Below are 19,226 nucleotides of genomic sequence, written 5' to 3'. Positions count from 1 at the left end.
CTTTGTGTTCCCAACAAGATAGTTGAAGGAAGGCTTTCACACACACATAACTCTCAGAACTGAACATGTGGAGAGTCGTTCGTTCAAATAGCACAAATGGAACTGGTTGCAGGAGAAACTTTTACTCTTGTCTCTCAGTCTATTTCCAAGTTCCGGTTTGAAGATCCTGCAGTTTTAACTGTAAAATCGGGTTAGAACTAGTACTTCCCCATATATATGTATGGAGTGGACTTTGCAACCCAAAAGAAACTTTGTGTTCCCTACAATCTAGGTGAGGGTCTGCTTTCACACACACTTATCTCTCAGAACTGAGCATGTGGAGAGTCGTTCGTTCATTTAGAACAGAGGGAACGGTTTGCAGGAGAAACTTTTACTCTGGTTCCTCACCCTGTTTCCTAGTGCCGGTTTGAAGTTCCTGCAGTGTTCAGTGTAAAATCGAGTTGGAGCTAGTACCTCCCCATATACATGTATGGAGTGGATTTAGCTACTGAAAAGAAACTTTGTGTTCCCAACAAGCTAGGTGAAGGGCGGCTTTCACACACACTTATCTCTCAGATCTGAGCATGTGGAAAGAGGTTCGTTCATTTTGCACAAATGGCGTGGTTTGCAGGAGAAACTTTTACTCTAGTTTTCAGTCTGTTTCTAGTGCCGGTTTGAAGTTCCTGCAATATCACTGTAAAATCGAGTTGTAGCTAGTACCTCCCTATATATATGTATGGATTTGAGTTTGCAACTGAAAAAAACTTTGTGTTCCCAACAAGTTATGTGAAGGACGGCTTTTACACACAATTATCTCTCAGAACTGAGCATGTGGTGAGACGTTTATTCATCTATCACAAAGGGAATGTGTTGCAGGAGAAACTTTTTCTCTGGTTTCTCAGTCTGTTTCCAAGTTCCAGTATGAAATTCCTGCAGTTTTCAATGTAAAATTGTGTTGGAGATTGTACTTCCCCATATATATATATGTATTGGTGTTTGCAACTGAAAAGAATCTTTGTGTTCCCAAAAAGCTAGTTGAAGAACGGCTTTCACACACACTTATCTCCCAGAACTGAGCATGTGGAGAGACGTTCGTTCATCTAGCACAAATGGAACGGGTTGCAGGAGTAACATTTACTCTGATATCTCAGTCTGTTACCTATTACCGGTTTGATGTTCCTGCAGTTTTCACTGTAAAAAAATTTGGAGCTATTTCCACCCCATATATATATATGTAATGGTGTTTGCACCTGAAAAGGAACTTTGTGTTCCCAAAAACTTAGGTGAAGGACGGCTTTCATACACACTTATCTCTCAGAACTGAGCATGTGGAGAGACGTTCATTCATCTAGAACAAAGTGAAACGGTTGCAGGTGTAACTTTTACTCTGGTTTCTCAGTCTGTTTCCTAGTGCCTGTTTGAAGTTCCTGCAGATTCACTCTAAAATCGATTTGGAGCTAGTACCTCCCCATATATATGTATGGAGAGGATTTAGCAACTGAAAAGAAACTTTGTGTTCCCAACAAACTATTAGAAGGACGGCTTTCACACACACTTATTTCTCAGATATGAGCATGTGGAGAGACGTTCGTTCATTTGGCAAAAATGGAGTGGGTTGCAGGAGAAACTTTTACTCTGGTTTTCAGTCTGTTTCCTGTTGCCGGTTTGAAGTTCCTGCAGATTCACTGTAAAATCGATTTGGAGCTAGTACTTCTCTATATATATGTATGGATTGGAGTTTGCAACTGAAAAGAAACTATTTGTTCCCAAAAAGTTATGTGAAGTACGGCATTCACACACAATTATCTCTCAGAACTGAGCATGTGGAGAGAAGTTCGTTCATATAGCACTTAGGAACGGGTTGCAGGGGAAACTTTTACTCTGGATTCTCAGTCTTTTTCCTAGTTCCGGTATGAAATTCTTGCAATTTTCACTGTAAAACCGAGTTGGAGCTCGTACCTCCCCTTATATATGTTTGGAGTGGAGTTTGCAACTAAAAAGAAACTGTGTGTTCCCAACAAGCTAGGTTAAATACGGCTTTCACACACCCTTATCTCTCAGAACTGAGCATGTGGAGAGACTTTCGTTCATCTAGCACAATGGGAACGGTTGGCAGGTGAAACTTTTACTCTGTTTTCTCAGTCTGTTTCCTAGTGCAGGTTTGAAGTTCCTGCAGTTTTCACTGTAAAACTGTGTTGGAGCTAGTACATCCCCATATATATATATGGAGTGGAGTTTGCACCTGAAAAGAATCTTTGTGTTCCCAACAAGATAGGTGAAGGATGGCTTTCACACACACTTATCTCTCAGAACTGATCATGTGGACAGACGTTCATTCATCTAGCAAAAATTGAACGAGTGGCAGGTGAAATTTTTACTCTGGTTTCTCAGTTTGTTTCCTAGTGCCGGTTTGAAGTTCCTGCATATTTCACTGTAAAACAATCTTGGAGCTAGTTCCTCCCCATATATATGTGTGGATTGGATTTAGCAACTGAAAAGAATCTTTGTGTTCCCAATAAGTTATTAGAAGGACGGCTTTCACACACACTTATCTCTCAGATTTGAGCATGTGGAGAGACGTTCGTTCATCTAACACAAAGTGAACGGGATGCAGGAGAAACTTTTACTCTGGTTGCCCAGTCTGTTACTTTTGCCGTTTTGAAGTTCCTTCAATTTTCACTATAAAACAGATTTGGATCTAATACCTCCCCATATATATGTATGGAGTGGAGTTTACAACTGAAAAGAATCTTTGTGTTCCCAGCAAGCTAGGTGAAGGAAGGCTTTCACACATTATTATCTCTCAGAACTCAACATGTGGAGAGACTTTCGTTCATCTAGCACAAATTGAACGGTTTGCAGGAGAAAATTTTACTCTGGATTCTCACTCTGTTTCCTAGTGCCGGTTGGAAGTTCCTGCAGTTTTCACTGTAAAATCGAGTTGGAGCTAGTACCCACCTATATATATGTATGGATTGGAATTTGCAACTGAAAAGAAACTTTGTGTTCCCAATAAGATAGGTGAAGAACGGTTTCACACACAGTTACTTCTCAGAACTGAGCATGTGGAGAGACGTTCGTTCATCTAGCACAAAGGGAACGGGTTGCAGGAGAAACTTTTATTCTGGTTTCTCAGTCTGTTTTCTGGTTCCGGGAAAAAATTCCTGCAGTTTTCACTGTAAAACCGATTTGGAGCTAGTACCACCCCATACATATTTATGGACTGTGGTTGGCACCTGAAAAGAAACTTTGTGTTCAAAACAATCTATGTGAAGGACGGCTTTCACAGACACTAATCTCTCAGAACAGATCATGTGGAGAGACTTTTGCTCATCTAGCACAAATGGAAATGGGTTGCAGGATTAACTTTTACTCTGCTATCTCATTCTGTTACCTAGTGCCGGTTTGATGTTCCTGCAGTTTTCACTGTAAAAAAATTTGGAACTATTACCTCCCCATATATATATATGGATTATAGTTGGCAACTCAAATGAAACTTTGTGTTCTCATCAAACTAGTTGAAGGATGGCTTTCACACACAACTATTTCTCACAAATGAGCATGTGGAGAGACGTTCGTTCATCTAACACAAAGTGAACGGGATGCAGGAGAAACTTTTACTCTGGTTGCCCAGACTGTTACTTTTGCCGTTATGAAATTCCTGCAATTTTCACTGTAAAACAGAGTTGGTGCTAGTACCTCCCCATATATATGTAAGGAGTGGAGTTTGCAACTGAAAAGAATCTTTGTGTTCCCAACAAGCTAGGTGAAGGACGGCTTTCACACACACTTATCTCTCAGAACTGAGCATGTGTAGAGACGTTCGTTCATTTAGCACAAAGTGAAGTTTTGCAGGACAAACTTTTACTCTGGATACTCATTCAGTTTCCTAGTGCCAGTTTGAACTTCAAGCAGTTTTACTGTAAAACCGTTCTGGAGCTAGTATCACCGTATATGTGTATGGAGTGGAGATTGCACCTGAAAAGAAACTTTGTGTTCCCAACAAGCTAGGTGAAGGAAGGCCTTCACACACACTTATCACAAAGAACTGAGCATGTGGAGAGACTTTCGTTCATCTAGCACAAATGGAACGGGTTGCAGGAGAATCTTTTACTGTTGTTTCTCAGTCTGTTTCCTAGTGCCGGTTTTAAGTTCCTGCAGTTTTCACTGTAAAACACAGTTGGAGCTAATAACTCCACATATATAAGTATGGAGTGGAGTTTGCATCTTAAAAGAAACTTTGTGTTCCCAACAAGCTCGGTGAAGGACGGCTTTCACACACACGTATCTCTCACAATTTAGCATGTGGAGAGACGTTCGTTCATCTAGCAAAAAGGGAACGGGTTGCAGGAGAAACTATTACTCTGGTTTCTCAGTGTGTTTCCCAGTGCCGGTTTTTAGTTCCTGCCGTTATCACTGTAAAACCGTGTTGGAGCTAGTACCTCCCCTTATATATGTATGGAGTGGAGTTTGCCACTGAAAAGAACCTTTGTGTTCCCAAAAAGCTAGGTAAGGGACGGCTTTCACACACACTTTTCTCTCAGAACTGATCATGTGGAGAGACATTCGTTCATCTAGCAGAAAAAGAACGGTTTTCAGGAGAAACTATTACTCTGGTTTCTCAGTGTGTTTCCCAGTGCCGGTTTGTAGTTCCTGCAGTTATCACTGTAAAATCGATTTGGAGCTAGTACCTCCCCATATATATGTATGGAGTGGATTTAGCTACTGAAAAGAAACTTTGTGTTCCCAACAAGTTATGTGAAGGACGGCTTTTACACACAATTATCTCTCAGAACTGAGCATGTGGGGAGACGTTCTTTCATCTATCACAAATGGAATGTGTTGCAGGAGAAAATTTTTCTCTGGTTTCTCAGTCTGTTTCCAAGTTCCAGTATGAAATTCCTGCAGTTTTCAATGTAAATCTGTGTTGGAGATTGTACATCCCCATATATATATGTATTGTTGTTTGCAACTGAAAAGAATCTTTGTGTTCCCAAAAAGCTAGTTGAAGTACGGCTTTCACACACACTTATCTCCCAGAACTGAGCATGTGGAGAGACGTTCGTTCATCTAGCACAAATGGAACGGGTTGCAGGAGAAACATTTACTCTGATATCTCAGTCTGTTACCTAGTACCGGTTTGATGTTCCTGCAGTTTTCACTGTAAAAAAATCTGGAGCTATTTCCTCCCCATATATATATATGTATTGGTGTTTGCACCTGAAAAGAAACTTTGTGCTCCCAAAAACATAGGTGAAGGACGGCTTTCACACACCCTTATCTCTCAGAACTGAGCATGTGGAGAGACTTTCGTTCATCTAGCATATTGGGAACGGTTTTCAGGTGAAACTTTTACTCTGTTTTCTCAGTCTGTTTCCTAGTGCCGGTTTGAAGTTCCTGCAGTTTTCACTGTAAAACTGTGTTGGAGCTAGTACCCCATATATATATATGGAGTGGAGTTTGCACCTGAAAAGAAACTTTGTGTTCCCAACAAGATAGGTGAAGGATGGCTTTCACACACACTTATATCTCAGAACTGATCATGTGGACAGACGTTCATTCATCTAGCAAAAATTGAACGAGTGGCAGGTGAAACTTTTACTCTGGTTTCTCAGTCTGTTTCCTAGTGCCGGTTTGGATTTCCTGCATATTTCACTGTAAAACCGACTTGGAGCTAGTTCCTCCCCATATATATGTATGGATTGGATTTAGCAACTGAAAAGAATCTTTTTGTTCCCAATAAGTTATGAGAAGGACGGCTTTCACACACACTTAACTCTCAGATCTGAGCATGTGGAGAGACGTTCGTTCATCTAACAAAAAGTGAACGGGATGCAGGAGAAACTTTTACTCTGGTTGCCCAGTCTGTTACTTTTGCCGTTTTAATGTTCCTTCAATTTTCACTGTAAAACAGATTTGGATCTAGTACCTCCCCATATATATGTATGGAGTGGAGTTTGCAACTGAAAAGAATCTTTGTGTTCCCAAAACGCTAGGTGAAGGACGACTTTCACACATAATTATCTCTCAGAACTCAACATGTGGAGAGACTTTCGTTCATCTAGAACATAGTGAACGGTTTGCAGGAGAAACTTTTACTCTGGATACTCACTCTGTTTCCAAGTGCCGGTTTGAAGTTCCTGCAGTTTTACTGTAAAACCAGTTTGGAGCTAGTACCTCACCGTATATATGGATGGTGTGGTGTTTTCACCTGAAAACAAACTTTGTGTTCCCAACAAGCTAGGTGAAGGAAGGCTTTCACACAAAATTATCACTCAGAACTGAGCATGTGGAGAGACGTTCGTTCATCTAGCACAAAGGGAACGGTTTGCAGGAGAACCTTTTACTGTGGTTTCTCAGTATGTTTCCTAGTGCCGGGTTTAAGTTCCTGCAGTTTTCACTGTAAAACACATTTGGAGCTAATACCTCTACATATAATTGTATGGATTGGAGTTTACATCTTAAAAGAAACTTTGTGTTCCAAACAAGCTCGTTGAAGGACTGCTTTCACACACACTTATCTCTCAAAGTTTAGCATGTGGAGAGACATTCATTCATCTAGCAGAAAAAGAACGGTATTCAGGAGAAATTTTTAATCTGGTTTCTCAGTCTGTTTCCTAGTGCCGGTTTTGAAGTTCCTGCAGTTATCACTGTAAAACAGATTTGGAGCTAATACCTCCCCATATATATGTATGGATTGGAGTTTGCAACTGAAAAGAAACTTTCTGTTCCCAACAAGCTATGTGAGGGACGGCTTTCACACACACTTATCTCTCAGAACTGAGCATGTGGAGAGACATTCGTTCAGCTAGCAGAAAAAGAACGGTTTTCAGGAGAAATTTTTAATCTGGTTTCTCAGTCTGTTTCCTAGTGCCGGTTGGAAGTTCCTGCAGTTTTCACTGTAAAATCGAGTTGGAGCTAGTACCTCCCCATATATATGTATGGAGTGGATTTAGCTACTGAAATGAAACTTTGTGTTCCCAACAAGCTAGGTGAAGGACGGCTTTCACACACACTTATCTCTCAGATCTGAGCATGTGGAAAGAGTTTCGTTCATTTTGCACAAATGGCGTGGTTTGCAGGAGAAACTTTTACTCTAGTTTTCAGTCTGTTTCCTAGTGCCGGTTTGAAGTTCCTGCAGAATCACTGTAAAATCAAGTTGTAGCTAGTACCTCCCTATATATATGTATGGATTGCAGTTTGCAACTGAAAAAAACTTTGTGTTCCCAACAAGTTATGTGAAGGACGGCTTTTACACACAATTATCTCTCAGAACTGAGCATGTGGGGAGACGTTCATTCATCTATCACAAAGGGAATGTGTTGCAAGAGAAACTTTTTCTCTGGTTTCTCAGTGTGTTTCCAAGTTCCAGTATGAAATTCCTGCAGTTTTCAATGTAAAATTGTGTTGGAGATTGTACTTCCCCATATATATATATGTATTGGAGTTTACAACTGAAAAGAATCTTTGTGTTCCCAAAAAGCTAGTTGAAGAACGGCTTTCACACACACTTATCTCCCAGAACTGAGCATGTGGAGAGACTTTCGTTCATCTAGCACAAATGGAACGGGTTGCAGGAGAAACATTTACTCTGATATCTCAGTCTGTTACCTAGTACCGGTTTGATGTTCCTGCAGTTTTCACTGTAAAAAAATTTGGAGCTATTTCCTCCCCATGTATATATATGTAATGGTGTTTGCAGCTGAAAAGGAACTTTGTGTTCCCAAAAACATAGGTGAAGAACGGCTTTCATACACTCTTATCTCTCAGAACTTAGCATGTGGAGAGACGTTCATTCATCTAGAACAAAGTGAAACGGTTGCAGGTGAAACTTTTACTCTGGTTTCTCAGTCTGTTTCCTAGTGCCTGTTTGAATTTCCTTCAGATTCACTCTAAAATCGATTTGGAGCTAGTACCTCCCCATATATATGTATGGAGAGGATTTAGCAACTGAAAAGAAACTTTGTGTTCCCAACAAGCTATTAGAAGGACAGCTTTCACACACACTTATTTCTCAGATATGAGCATGTGGAGAGACATTCGTTCATTTGGCAAAAATGGAGTGGGTTGCAGGAGAAACTTTTACTCAAGTTTTCAGTCTGTTTCCTATTGCCGGTTTGAAGTTCCTGCAGATTCACTGTAAAATCGATTTGGAGCTAGTACTTCCCTATATATATGTATGGATTGGAGTTTGCAACTGAAAAGAAACTATTTGTTCCCAAAAAGTTATGTGAAGTACGGCATTCACACACTAATATCTCTCAGAACTGAGCATGTGGAGAGAAGTTCGTTCATATAGCACATAGGAACGGGTTGCAGGGTAAACTTTTACTCTGGATTCTCAGGCTTTTTCCTAGTTCCGGTATGAAATTTTTGCAATTTTCACTGTAAAACCGAGTTGGAGCTAGTACCTCCCCTTATATATGTTTGGAGTGGAGTTTGCAACTAAAAAGAAACTGTGTGTTCCCAACAAGCTAGGTTAAATACGGCTTTCACACACCCTTATCTCTCAGAACTGAGCATGTGGAGAGACTTTCGTTCATCTAGCACAATGGGAACCGTTGGCAGGTGAAACTTTTACTCTGTTTTCTCAGTCTGTTTCCTAGTGCCGGTTTGAAGTTCCTGTAGTTTTCGCTGTAAAACTGTGTTGGAGCTAGTACCTCCCCATATATATATATGGAGTGGAGTTTGCACCTGAAAAGAAACTTTGTGTTTCCAACAAGATAGTTGAAGAATGGCTTTCACACACACTTATCTCTCAGAAATGATCATGTGGACAGACGTTCATTCATCTACCAAAAATTGAATGAGTGGCAGGTGAAACTTTTACTCTGGTTTCTCAGTCTGTTTCCTAGTGCCGGTTTGAAGTTCCTGCATATTTCACTGTAAAACCGACTTGGAGCTAGCTCCTCCCCATATATATGTATGAATTGGATTTAGCAACTGAAAAGAATCTTTGTGTTCCAAATAAGTTATGAGAAGCACGGCTTTCACACACACTTATCACTCAGATCTGAGCATGTGGAGAGACGTTCGTTCGTCTAACACAAAGTGAACTGGATGCAGGAGAATCTTTTACTCTGGTTGCCCAGTCTGTTACTTTTGCCGTTCTGAAGTTCCTTCAATTTTCACTGTAAAACAGATTTGGATCTAGTACCTCCCCATATATATGTATGGAGTGGAGTTTGCAACTGAAAAGAATCTTTGTGTTCCCAACAAGCTAGGTGAAGTACGGCTTTCACACATAATTATCTCTCAGAACTCAACATGTGGAGAGACTTTCGTTCATCTAGCACAAAGTGAACGGTTTGCAGGAGAAACTTTTACTCTGGATTTTAATTCTGTTTCCTAGTGCCGGTTTGAAGTTCCTGCAGTTTTACTGTAAAACCAGTTTGGAGCTAGTACCTCACCGTATATATGTATGGTGTGGAGTTTTCACCTGAAAACAAACTTTGTGTTCCCAACAAGCTAGGTGAAGGTAGGCTTTCACACAAACATATCACTCACAACTGAGCATGTGGAGAAACGTTCGTTCATCTAGCACAAAGCGAACGGGTTGCAGGAGAATCTATTACTGTGGTTTCTCAGTATGTTTCCTAGTGCCGGGGTTAAGTTCCTGCAGTTTTCACTGTAAAACACAGTTGGAGCTAATACCTCTACATAAATATGTATGGATTGGGGTTTGCCACTTAAAAGAAACTTTGTGTTCCAAACAATCTCGTTGAAGAACGGCTTTCACACACACTTATCTCTCAGAATTTAGCATGTGGAGAGACATTCATTCATCTAGCAGAAAAAGAACGGTTTTCAGGAGAAATTTTTAATCTGGTTTCTCAGTCTGTTTCCTAGTGCCGGTTTGAAGTTCCTGCAGTTATCACTGTAAAACCGAGTTGGAGCTAATACCTCCCCATATATGTATGGTTGGAGTTTGCAACTGAAAAGAAACTTTCTGTTCCCAACAAGCTATGTGAGGGACGGCTTTCACACACACTTATCTCTCAGAACTGAGCATGTGGAGAGACTTCGTTCATCTAGCAGAAAAAGAACGGTTTTCAGGAGAAATTTTTAATCTGGTTTCTCAGTCTGTTTCCTAGTGCCGGTTGGAAGTTCCTGAAGTTTTCACTGTAAAATCGAGTTGGAGCTAGTACCTCCCCATATATATGTATGGAGTGGATTTAGCTACTGAAAAGAAACTTTGTGTTCCCAACAAGCTAGGTGAAGGACGGCTTTCACACACACTTATCTCTCAGATCTGAGCATGTGGAAAGAGATTCGTTCATTTTGCACAAATGGCGTGGTTTGCAGGAGAAACTTTTACTCTAGTTTTCAGTCTGTTTCCTAGTGCCGGTTTGAATTTCCTGCAGAATAACTGTAAAATCGAGTTGTAGCTAGTACCTCCCTATATATATGTATGGATTGGTGTTTGCAACTGAAAAAAACTTTGTGTTACCAACAAGTTATGTGAAGGGTGGCTTATACACACAATTATCTCTCAGAACTGAGCATGTGGGGAGACGTTCGTTCATCTAGCACAAAGCGAACGGGTTTGCAGGAGAATCTATTACTGTGGTTTCTCAGTATGTTTCCTAGTGCCGGGGTTAAGTTCCTGCAGTTTTCACTGTAAAACACAGTTGGAGCTAATACCTCTACATAAATATGTATGGATTGGAGTTTGCCACTTAAAAGAAACTTTGTGTTCCAAACAATCTCGTTGAAGAACGGCTTTCACACACACTTATCTCTCAGAATTTAGCATGTGGAGAGACATTCATTCATCTAGCAGAAAAAGAACGGTTTTCAGGAGAAATTTTTAATCTGGTTTCTCAGTCTGTTTCCTAGTGCCGGTTTGAAGTTCCTGCAGTTATCACTGTAAAACCGAGTTGGAGCTAATACCTCCCCATATATATGTATGGTTGGAGTTTGCAACTGAAAAGAAACTTTCTGTTCCCAACAAGCTATGTGAGGGACGGCTTTCACACACACTTATCTCTCAGAACTGAGCATGTGGAGAGACTTCGTTCATCTAGCAGAAAAAGAACGGTTTTCAGGAGAAATTTTTAATCTGGTTTCTCAGTCTGTTTCCTAGTGCCGGTTGGAAGTTCCTGAAGTTTTCACTGTAAAATCGAGTTGGAGCTAGTACCTCCCCATATATATGTATGGAGTGGATTTAGCTACTGAAAAGAAACTTTGTGTTCCCAACAAGCTAGGTGAAGGACGGCTTTCACACACACTTATCTCTCAGATCTGAGCATGTGGAAAGAGATTCGTTCATTTTGCACAAATGGCGTGGTTTGCAGGAGAAACTTTTACTCTAGTTTTCAGTCTGTTTCCTAGTGCCGGTTTGAATTTCCTGCAGAATAACTGTAAAATCGAGTTGTAGCTAGTACCTCCCTATATATATGTATGGATTGGTGTTTGCAACTGAAAAAAACTTTGTGTTACCAACAAGTTATGTGAAGGGTGGCTTATACACACAATTATCTCTCAGAACTGAGCATGTGGGGAGACGTTCATTCATCTATCACAAAGGGAATATGTTGCAGGAGAAACTTTTTCTCTGGTTTCTCAGTCTGTTTCCAAGTTCCATTATGAAACTCCTGCAGTTTTCAAAGTAAAATTGTGTTGGAGATTGTACTTCCCAATATATATATATATGTATTGGTGTTTGCAACTGAAAACAATCTTTGTGTTCCCAAAAAGCTAGTTGAAGAACGGCTTTCACACACACTAATCTCCCAGAACTGAGCATGTGGAGAGACGTTCGTTCATCTAGCACAAATTGAACGGGTTGCAGGAGTAACATTTACTCTGATATCTCAGTCTGTTACCTAGTACCGGTTTGATGTTCCTGAAGTTTTCACTGTAAAAAAATCTGGAGCTATTTCCTCCCCATATATATATATGTATTGGTGTTTGCACCTGAAAAGAAACTTTGTGTTCCCAAAAACAAAGGTGAAGGACGGCTTTCATACACACTTATCTCTCAGAACTGAGCATGTGGAGAGGCATTCGTTCATCTAGCAGAAAAAGAACGGTTTTCAGGAGAAATTTTTAATCTGGTTTCTCAGTCTGTATACTAGTGCCTGTTTGAAGTTCCTGCAGATTCACTCTAAATTCGATTTGGAGCTAGTACCTCCCCATATATATGTATGGAGAGGATTTAGCAACTGAAAAGAAACTTTGTGTTAACAAAAAACTATTAGAAGGACGGCTTTCACACACACTTATTTCTCAGATATGAGCATGTGGAGAGACGTTCGTTCATTTGGCAAAAATGGAGTGGGTTGCAGGAGAAACTTTTACTCTGGTTTCCAGTCTGTTTCCTAGTGCCGGTTTGAAGTTCCTGCAGATTCACTGTAAAATCCATTTGGAGCTAGTACTTCCCTATATATATGTATGGATTGGAGTTTGCAACTGAAAAGAAACTATTTGTTCCCAAAAAGTTATGTGAAGTACGGCATTCACACACAATTATCTCTCAGAACTGAGCATGTGGAGAGACGTTCGTTCATCTAGCACATAGGAACGGGTTGCAGGGGAAACTTTTACTCTGGATTCTCAGTTTTTTTCCTAGTTCCGGTATGAAATTCTTGCAATTTTCACTGTAAAACCGAGTTGGAGCTATTACCTCCCCTTAAATATGTTTGGAGTGGAGTTTGCAACTAAAAAGAAACTTTGTGTTCCCAACAAGCTAGGTTAAATACGGCTTTCACACACACTTATCTCTCAGAACAGATTATGTGGACAGACGTTCGTTCATCTAGCACAAAGAAAAGGGTTGCCGGAGAAACTTTTTCTCTTTTTTCTCAGTATGTTTCCTAGTGCCAGTTTGAAGTTCCTGCAGTTTCACTGTCAAAATGAGTTCGAGCAAATACCTCCCCATATATATGTATGGAGTGGAGTTTGCACCTGAAAAGAAACTTTGTGTTCCCGAAAAGCTAGTTGAAGGACGGCTTTCACACACACTTTTTTCTCAGAACTGAGCATGTGGAGAGACGTTCGTTCATCTAGCACAAAGTGAACGGTTTGCAGGAGAAACTATTACTCTGGATTCTCATTCTGTTTCCTAGTGCCGGATTGAAGTTCCTGCAGTTTTAGTGTAAAACCAGTTTGGAGCTAGTTCCTCACCGTATATATGTATGGTGTGGAGTTTTCACCTGAAAACAAACTTTGTGTTCCCAACAAGCTAGGTGAAGGAAGGCTTTCACACAAACTTATCACTCAGAACTGAGCATGTGGAGAGACGTTCGTTCATCTAGCACAAAGGAACGGGTTGCAGGAGAAACATTTACTGTGGTTTCTCAGTCTGTTTCCTAGTGCCGGTTTTAAGTTCCTGCAGTTTTCACTGTAAAACACATTTGGAGCTAATACCTCCACATATATATGTATGGATTGGAGTTTGCATCTTAAAAGAAACTTTGTGTTCCCAACAAGCTCGTTGAATGACAGCTTTCACACACACGTATCTCTCAGAATTTAGCATGTGGAGAGACATTCATTCATCTAGCAGAAAAAGAACGGTTTTCAGGAGAAATTTTTAATCTGGTTTCTCACTCTGTTTCCAAGTGCCGGTTTCAAGTTCCTGCAGTTATCTCTGTAAAACCGATTTGGAGTTAGTACCACCCCATACATATTTATGGAGTGGGTTTGGCACCTGAAAAGAAACTTTGTGTTTTCAAAATGCTATGTGAAGTACGGCTTTCACACACAATTATCTCTCAGAACTGAGCATGTGGAGAGACGTTCGTTCATCTAGCACAAAGGGAACGGGTGGCAGGAGCCACTTTTACTCTGGTTTCTCAGTATGTTTCCTAGTTCCGGTAGGAAATTCCTGCAGTTTTCACTGTAAAACCGAGTTGGAGCTAGTACCTCAATCATATACCTATGGATTTGAGTTTGCAACTAAAAAGAAACTTTGTGTTCCCAACAAGGTTTATGAAGTACGGCTTTCACACACACATATCTCTCAGAACTGAGCATGTGGACAGACTTTCATTCATCTAGCAAATAACAAACGGGTTGCCGGAGAAACTATTTCTCTGGTTTCTCAGTATATTTCCTAGTGCCAGTTTGAAGTTCCTGCAGTTTTCACAGTCAAACAGAGTTGGAGCTAATACCACCCCATATATATATATGGAGTGGAGTTTGCACCTGAAAAGAAACTTTTTGTTCCCAACAAGCTAGGTGAATTACGGCTTTTACACACACTTATCTCTCAGAACTGAGCATGTGGAGAGACGTTGGTTCATGTAGCACAAAGTGAACCGGTTTCAGGAGAAACTTTTACTCTGGTTTTCAGTTTGTTTCCTAGTGCCGTTTTAAAGTTCCTGCAGATTCACTGTAAAATCGAGTTGGAGCTAGTACCTCCCTATATATATGTAAGGATTGGTGTTTGCAATTTAAAAGAAACTTTGTGTTCCCAAAAATATAAGTGAAAAACGGCTTTCACACACATTTACCTCTACGAAATTAGCATGTGGAGAGACGTTCGTTCATTAGCACAAAGGGAACTGGTCGCAGGAGAAACTTTTTCTCTGGTTTCTCAGTCTGTTTCCTGGTTCCGGTATAAAATTCCTGCAGTTTTAAATGTAAAACCGATTTGGAGCTAGTACCTCCCTTATATATGTATGGAGTGGATTTTGCAACTGAAAAGAATCTTTGTGTTCCCAACAAGCTATGTGAAGGACGGCTTTCACAAACACATAACTCTCAGAACTGAGCATGTGGAAAGACGTTCGTTCATCTAGCAAAAATTGAACGGGTGTCAGGAGAAATTTTTACTCTGGTTTCTCAGTGTGTTTCCCAGTGCCGGTTTGAAGTTCCTGCAGTTATCACTGTAAAACCGAGTTGGAGCTAATACCTCCCCATATATATGTATGGTTGGAGTTTGCAACTGAAAGAAACTTTCTGTTCCCAACAAGATATGTGAGGGACGGCTTTCACACACACTTATCTCTCAGAACTGAGCATGTGGAGAGACATTCGTTCATCTAGCAGAAAAAGAACGGTTTTCAGGAGAAATTTTTATCTGGTTTCTCAGTATGTTTCCTAGTGCCGGTTGGAAGTTCCTGAAGTTTTCACTGTAAAATCGAGTTGGAGCTAGTACCTCCCCATATATATGTATGGAGTGGATTTAGCTACTGAAAAGAAACTTTTTGTGTTCCCAACAAGCTAGGTGAAGGACGGCTTTCACACACACTTATCTCTCAGATCTGAGCATGTGGAAAGAGGTTCGTTCATTTTGCACAAATGGCGTGGTTTGCAGGAGAAACTTTTACTCTTGTTTTCAGTCGGTTTCCTAGTGCCGGTTTGAAGTTATTGCAGAATAACTGTAAAATCGAGTTGTAGCTAGTACCTCCCTATATATATGTATGGATTGGTGTTTGCAACTGAAAAAAACTTTGTGTTACCAACAAGTTATGTGAAGGACGGCTTATACACACAATTATCTCTCAGAACTGAGCATGTGGGGAGACGTTCATTCATCTATCACAAAGGGAATATGTTGCAGGAGAAACTTTTTCTCTGGTTTCTCAGTCTGTTTCCAAGTTCCATTATGAAATTCCTGCAGTTTTCAAAGTAAAATTGTGTTGGAGATTGTACTTCCCAATATATATATATGTATTGGTGTTTGCAACTGAAAGAATCTTTGTGTTCCCAAAAAGCTAGTTGAAGAACGGCTTCACACACACTAATCTCCCAGAACTGAGCATGTGGAGAGACGTTCGTTCATCTAGCACAAATGGAACGGTTGCAGGAGTAACATTTACTCTGATATCTCAGTCTGTTACCTAGTAGCGGTTTGATGTTCCTGCAGTTTTCACTGTAAAAAAATCTGGAGCTATTTCTCCCCATATATATATATGTATTGGTGTTTGCACCTGAAAAGAAACTTTGTGTTCCCAAAAACATAGGTGAAGGACGGCTTTCATACACACTATCTCTCAGAACTGAGCATGTGGAGAGGCATTCGTTCATCTAGCAGAAAAAGAACGGTTTTCAGGAGAAATTTTTAATCTGGTTTCTCAGTCTGTATCCTAGTGCCTGTTTGAAGTTCCTGCAGATTCACTCTAAAATCGATTTGGAGCTAGTACCTCCCCATATATATGTATGGAGAGGATTTAGCAACTGAAAAGAAACTTTGTGTTCCCAACATGCTATTAGAAGGACGGCTTTCACACACACTTATTTCTCAGATATGAGCATGTGGAGAGACGTTCGTTCATTTGGCAAAAATGGAGTGGGTTGCAGGAGAAACTTTTACTCTGGTTTCCAGTCTGTTTCCTAGTGCCGGTTTGAAGTTCCTGCAGATTCACTGTAAAATTCCATTTGGAGCTAGTACTTCCCTATAATATGTATGGATTGGAGTTTGCACTTAAAGAAACTATTTGTTCCCAAAAAGTTATGTGAAGTACGGCATTCACACACAATTATCTCTCAGAACTGAGCATGTGGAGAGACGTTCGTTCATCTAGCACATAGGAACGGGTTTGCAGGGGAAACTTTTACTCTGGATTCTCAGTCTTTTTCCTAGTTCCGGTATGAAATTCTTGCAATTTTCACTGTAAAACCGAGTTGGAGCTAGTACCTCCCCTTATATATGTTTGGAGTGGAGTTTGCAACTAAAAAGAAACTTTGTGTTCCCAACAAGCTAGGTTAAATACGGCTTTCACACACACTTATCTCTCAGAACAGATTATGTGGACAGACGTTCGTTCATCTAGCACAAATAAACGGTTTGCCGGACAAAATTTTACTCTGGTTTCTCAGACTGTTTCCTAGGGCCGGTTTGAAATTCCTGTAGTTTTCAATGTAAAAACGAGTTGCAGTTAGTACCTAACCTTAAATATATATGGAATGGAGTTTGCAACTGAAAAGAAACTCTTTTTTCCCAACAAGCTAGATGAAGGACGGCTTTTACACACACTTTTCCCTCAATACTGAGTATGTGGAGAGACGTTCGTTCATCTAGCACAAAGGGAACGGTTTGCAGGAGAAAATTTTACTCTGGTTTCTCAGTCTGACTCCTAGTGCCAGTTTGAAATTCCTGCATTTTTTCTGTAAAATCGAGTTCGAGCTAGTACCTCCCCATAATTATGTATGGATGGAGATTGCACCTGAAAAGAAACTTTGTGTTACCAACAAGCTAGTTGAAGAACGTCTTTCACACACACTTATCTCTCAGAACTGAGCATGTGTAGAGACGTTCGTTCATCTAGCACAAAGGGAACCGTTTGAAGGAGGAACTATTACTCTGGTTTCTCAGTCTGTTTCCTAGTCCCGGTTTGAAGTTCCTGAATTTTTCACTGTAAACCGAGTTGGAGCTAGTACATCCCCATATATATGTATGGAGTGGAGTTGCACCTGAAAGATACTTTGTGTTCCCAACAAGCTAGGTGAAAGACGGCTTTCACACACACTTATCTCTCAATCTGAGCATGTGGAGAGACGATCGTTCATCTAGCATAAAGGGAACGGCTTGCACGAGAAAATTTTACTCTGGTTCTCAGTATGTTTCCTAGTGCTGATTTGAAGTTCCTGCAGTTTTCACTGTAAAAGCGATTTGGAGCTAGTACCTCCCCATATATATGTATGGGGTGGAATTGCTACTGATAAGAAACTTGTGTTCCAAACAAGCTAGGTGAAGGATGGCTTTAACACACAATTTTCGCTCAGAACTGAGCATGTGAGAGACGTTCGTTCTTTTAGCACAAATGGAACGGTTTGCAGGAGAAACTTTTACTCTGTTTTCTCAGTCCTGTTTCCTAGTGCAGGTAGAAATTCCTGCAGTTTCACTATAAAATCGAGTTGGATCTAATACCTCCCCATATATATGTATGGAGTGGAGATTGCACCTGAATAGAAACTTTATGTTCCAAACAAGCTAGTTGAAGGACGGCATTCACACACACTTATCTCTCAGAACTGAGCATTTGGAGAGACTTTCGTTCATCTATCACAAAGGGAACGGTTTTCAGGAAAAACTTTTCTCGGTTTCTCAGTCTGTTTCCTAGGGCCGGTTTGAAGTTACTGCAGTTTCACTGTAAATCGAGTTGGAGCTAGTAATTCCCCATATTTGTATGGAGTGGAGTTTGCACCTGTAAAGAACTTGTGTACCAACAAGCTAGGTGAAGGACGCATTCACACACACTTTTCTCTCAGAAAACTGAGCATGTGGAGAGACGTTGGTTCATCTACACAGAGGAACTGGTTGCAGGATAAACTTTTACTCTGGTTTCTCGTCTGTTTCCAATGCTTGTTTGAAAGTTTCCTACATTTTTCACTGTAAATCCTAGTGGAACTAGTACCTCCCCATATATATGTATTGGATTGGTGTTTTGCACCTGAAAAAAAACTTTGTGTTACCAAACAGCTAGTTGAGTACGCGTTCACACACACTTATCTCTCAACGGAGCATGTGTAGAGACGTTCGTCGGTCATCTAGCAAAAAGGGAACGTTGAAGGAGAAACTTTTTCTCTTTTTCTCAGTCTGTTTCCTAGTGCCGGTTTGAAGTTCCTGAATTTTTCACTGTGAAACTGAGTTGGAGCTAGTACATCCCCATATATATATATGGAGTGGAGTTTGCACCTGAAGGATACTTTGTGTTCCCAACAAGCTAGTTGAGGACGGCTTTCACACACACTTATCTCTCAGAACTGAGCATGTGGAGAGACGATCGTTCATCTAGCAAAAAGGGAACGGATTGCAGGAGATACTTTTACTCTGGTTTCTCAGTATGTTTTCTAGTGCCGGTATGAAGTTCCTGCAGTTTTCACTGTAAAACCGATTTGGTGCTTGTATCTCCCCATATATATGTATGGGGTGGAATTGGCTCATGAAAAGTAACTTTGTGTTCCCAACAAGCTATGTGAAGACGGCTTTAAACACCCTTATCACTCAGATCTGAGCATGTGGAGAGACGTTCGTTTATGTAGCACAAAAAACGGTTTGCAGGAGAAACTTTTACTCTTGTTTCTCAGTCTGTTTCCTAGTGCCGATTTGAAGTTCCTGCAGTTTTCACTTTAAATCGAGTTGAAGTTTGTACCTCCCCATAATATCTATGAGGTAGTTTGCACCTGAAAGAAACTTTGTTTCCAACAGCTAGTTGAAGGACGGCTTTTACACACCAATCTCTCTCAGAACAGTGCATGTGGAGAGACGTTCGTTCATCTAGCACAAAGGGAACGGTTTTCAGGAAAATTTTTACTCTGGTTTCTCAGTCTGTTTCCTAGTGCCGGTTTGAATT

The sequence above is a fragment of the Camelus ferus genome, chromosome 2, assembly GCF_009834535.1.
Source record: "Camelus ferus isolate YT-003-E chromosome 2, BCGSAC_Cfer_1.0, whole genome shotgun sequence".
NCBI lineage: Eukaryota > Metazoa > Chordata > Mammalia > Artiodactyla > Camelidae > Camelus > Camelus ferus.
Note: the sequence above shows the minus strand (reverse complement) of the source record.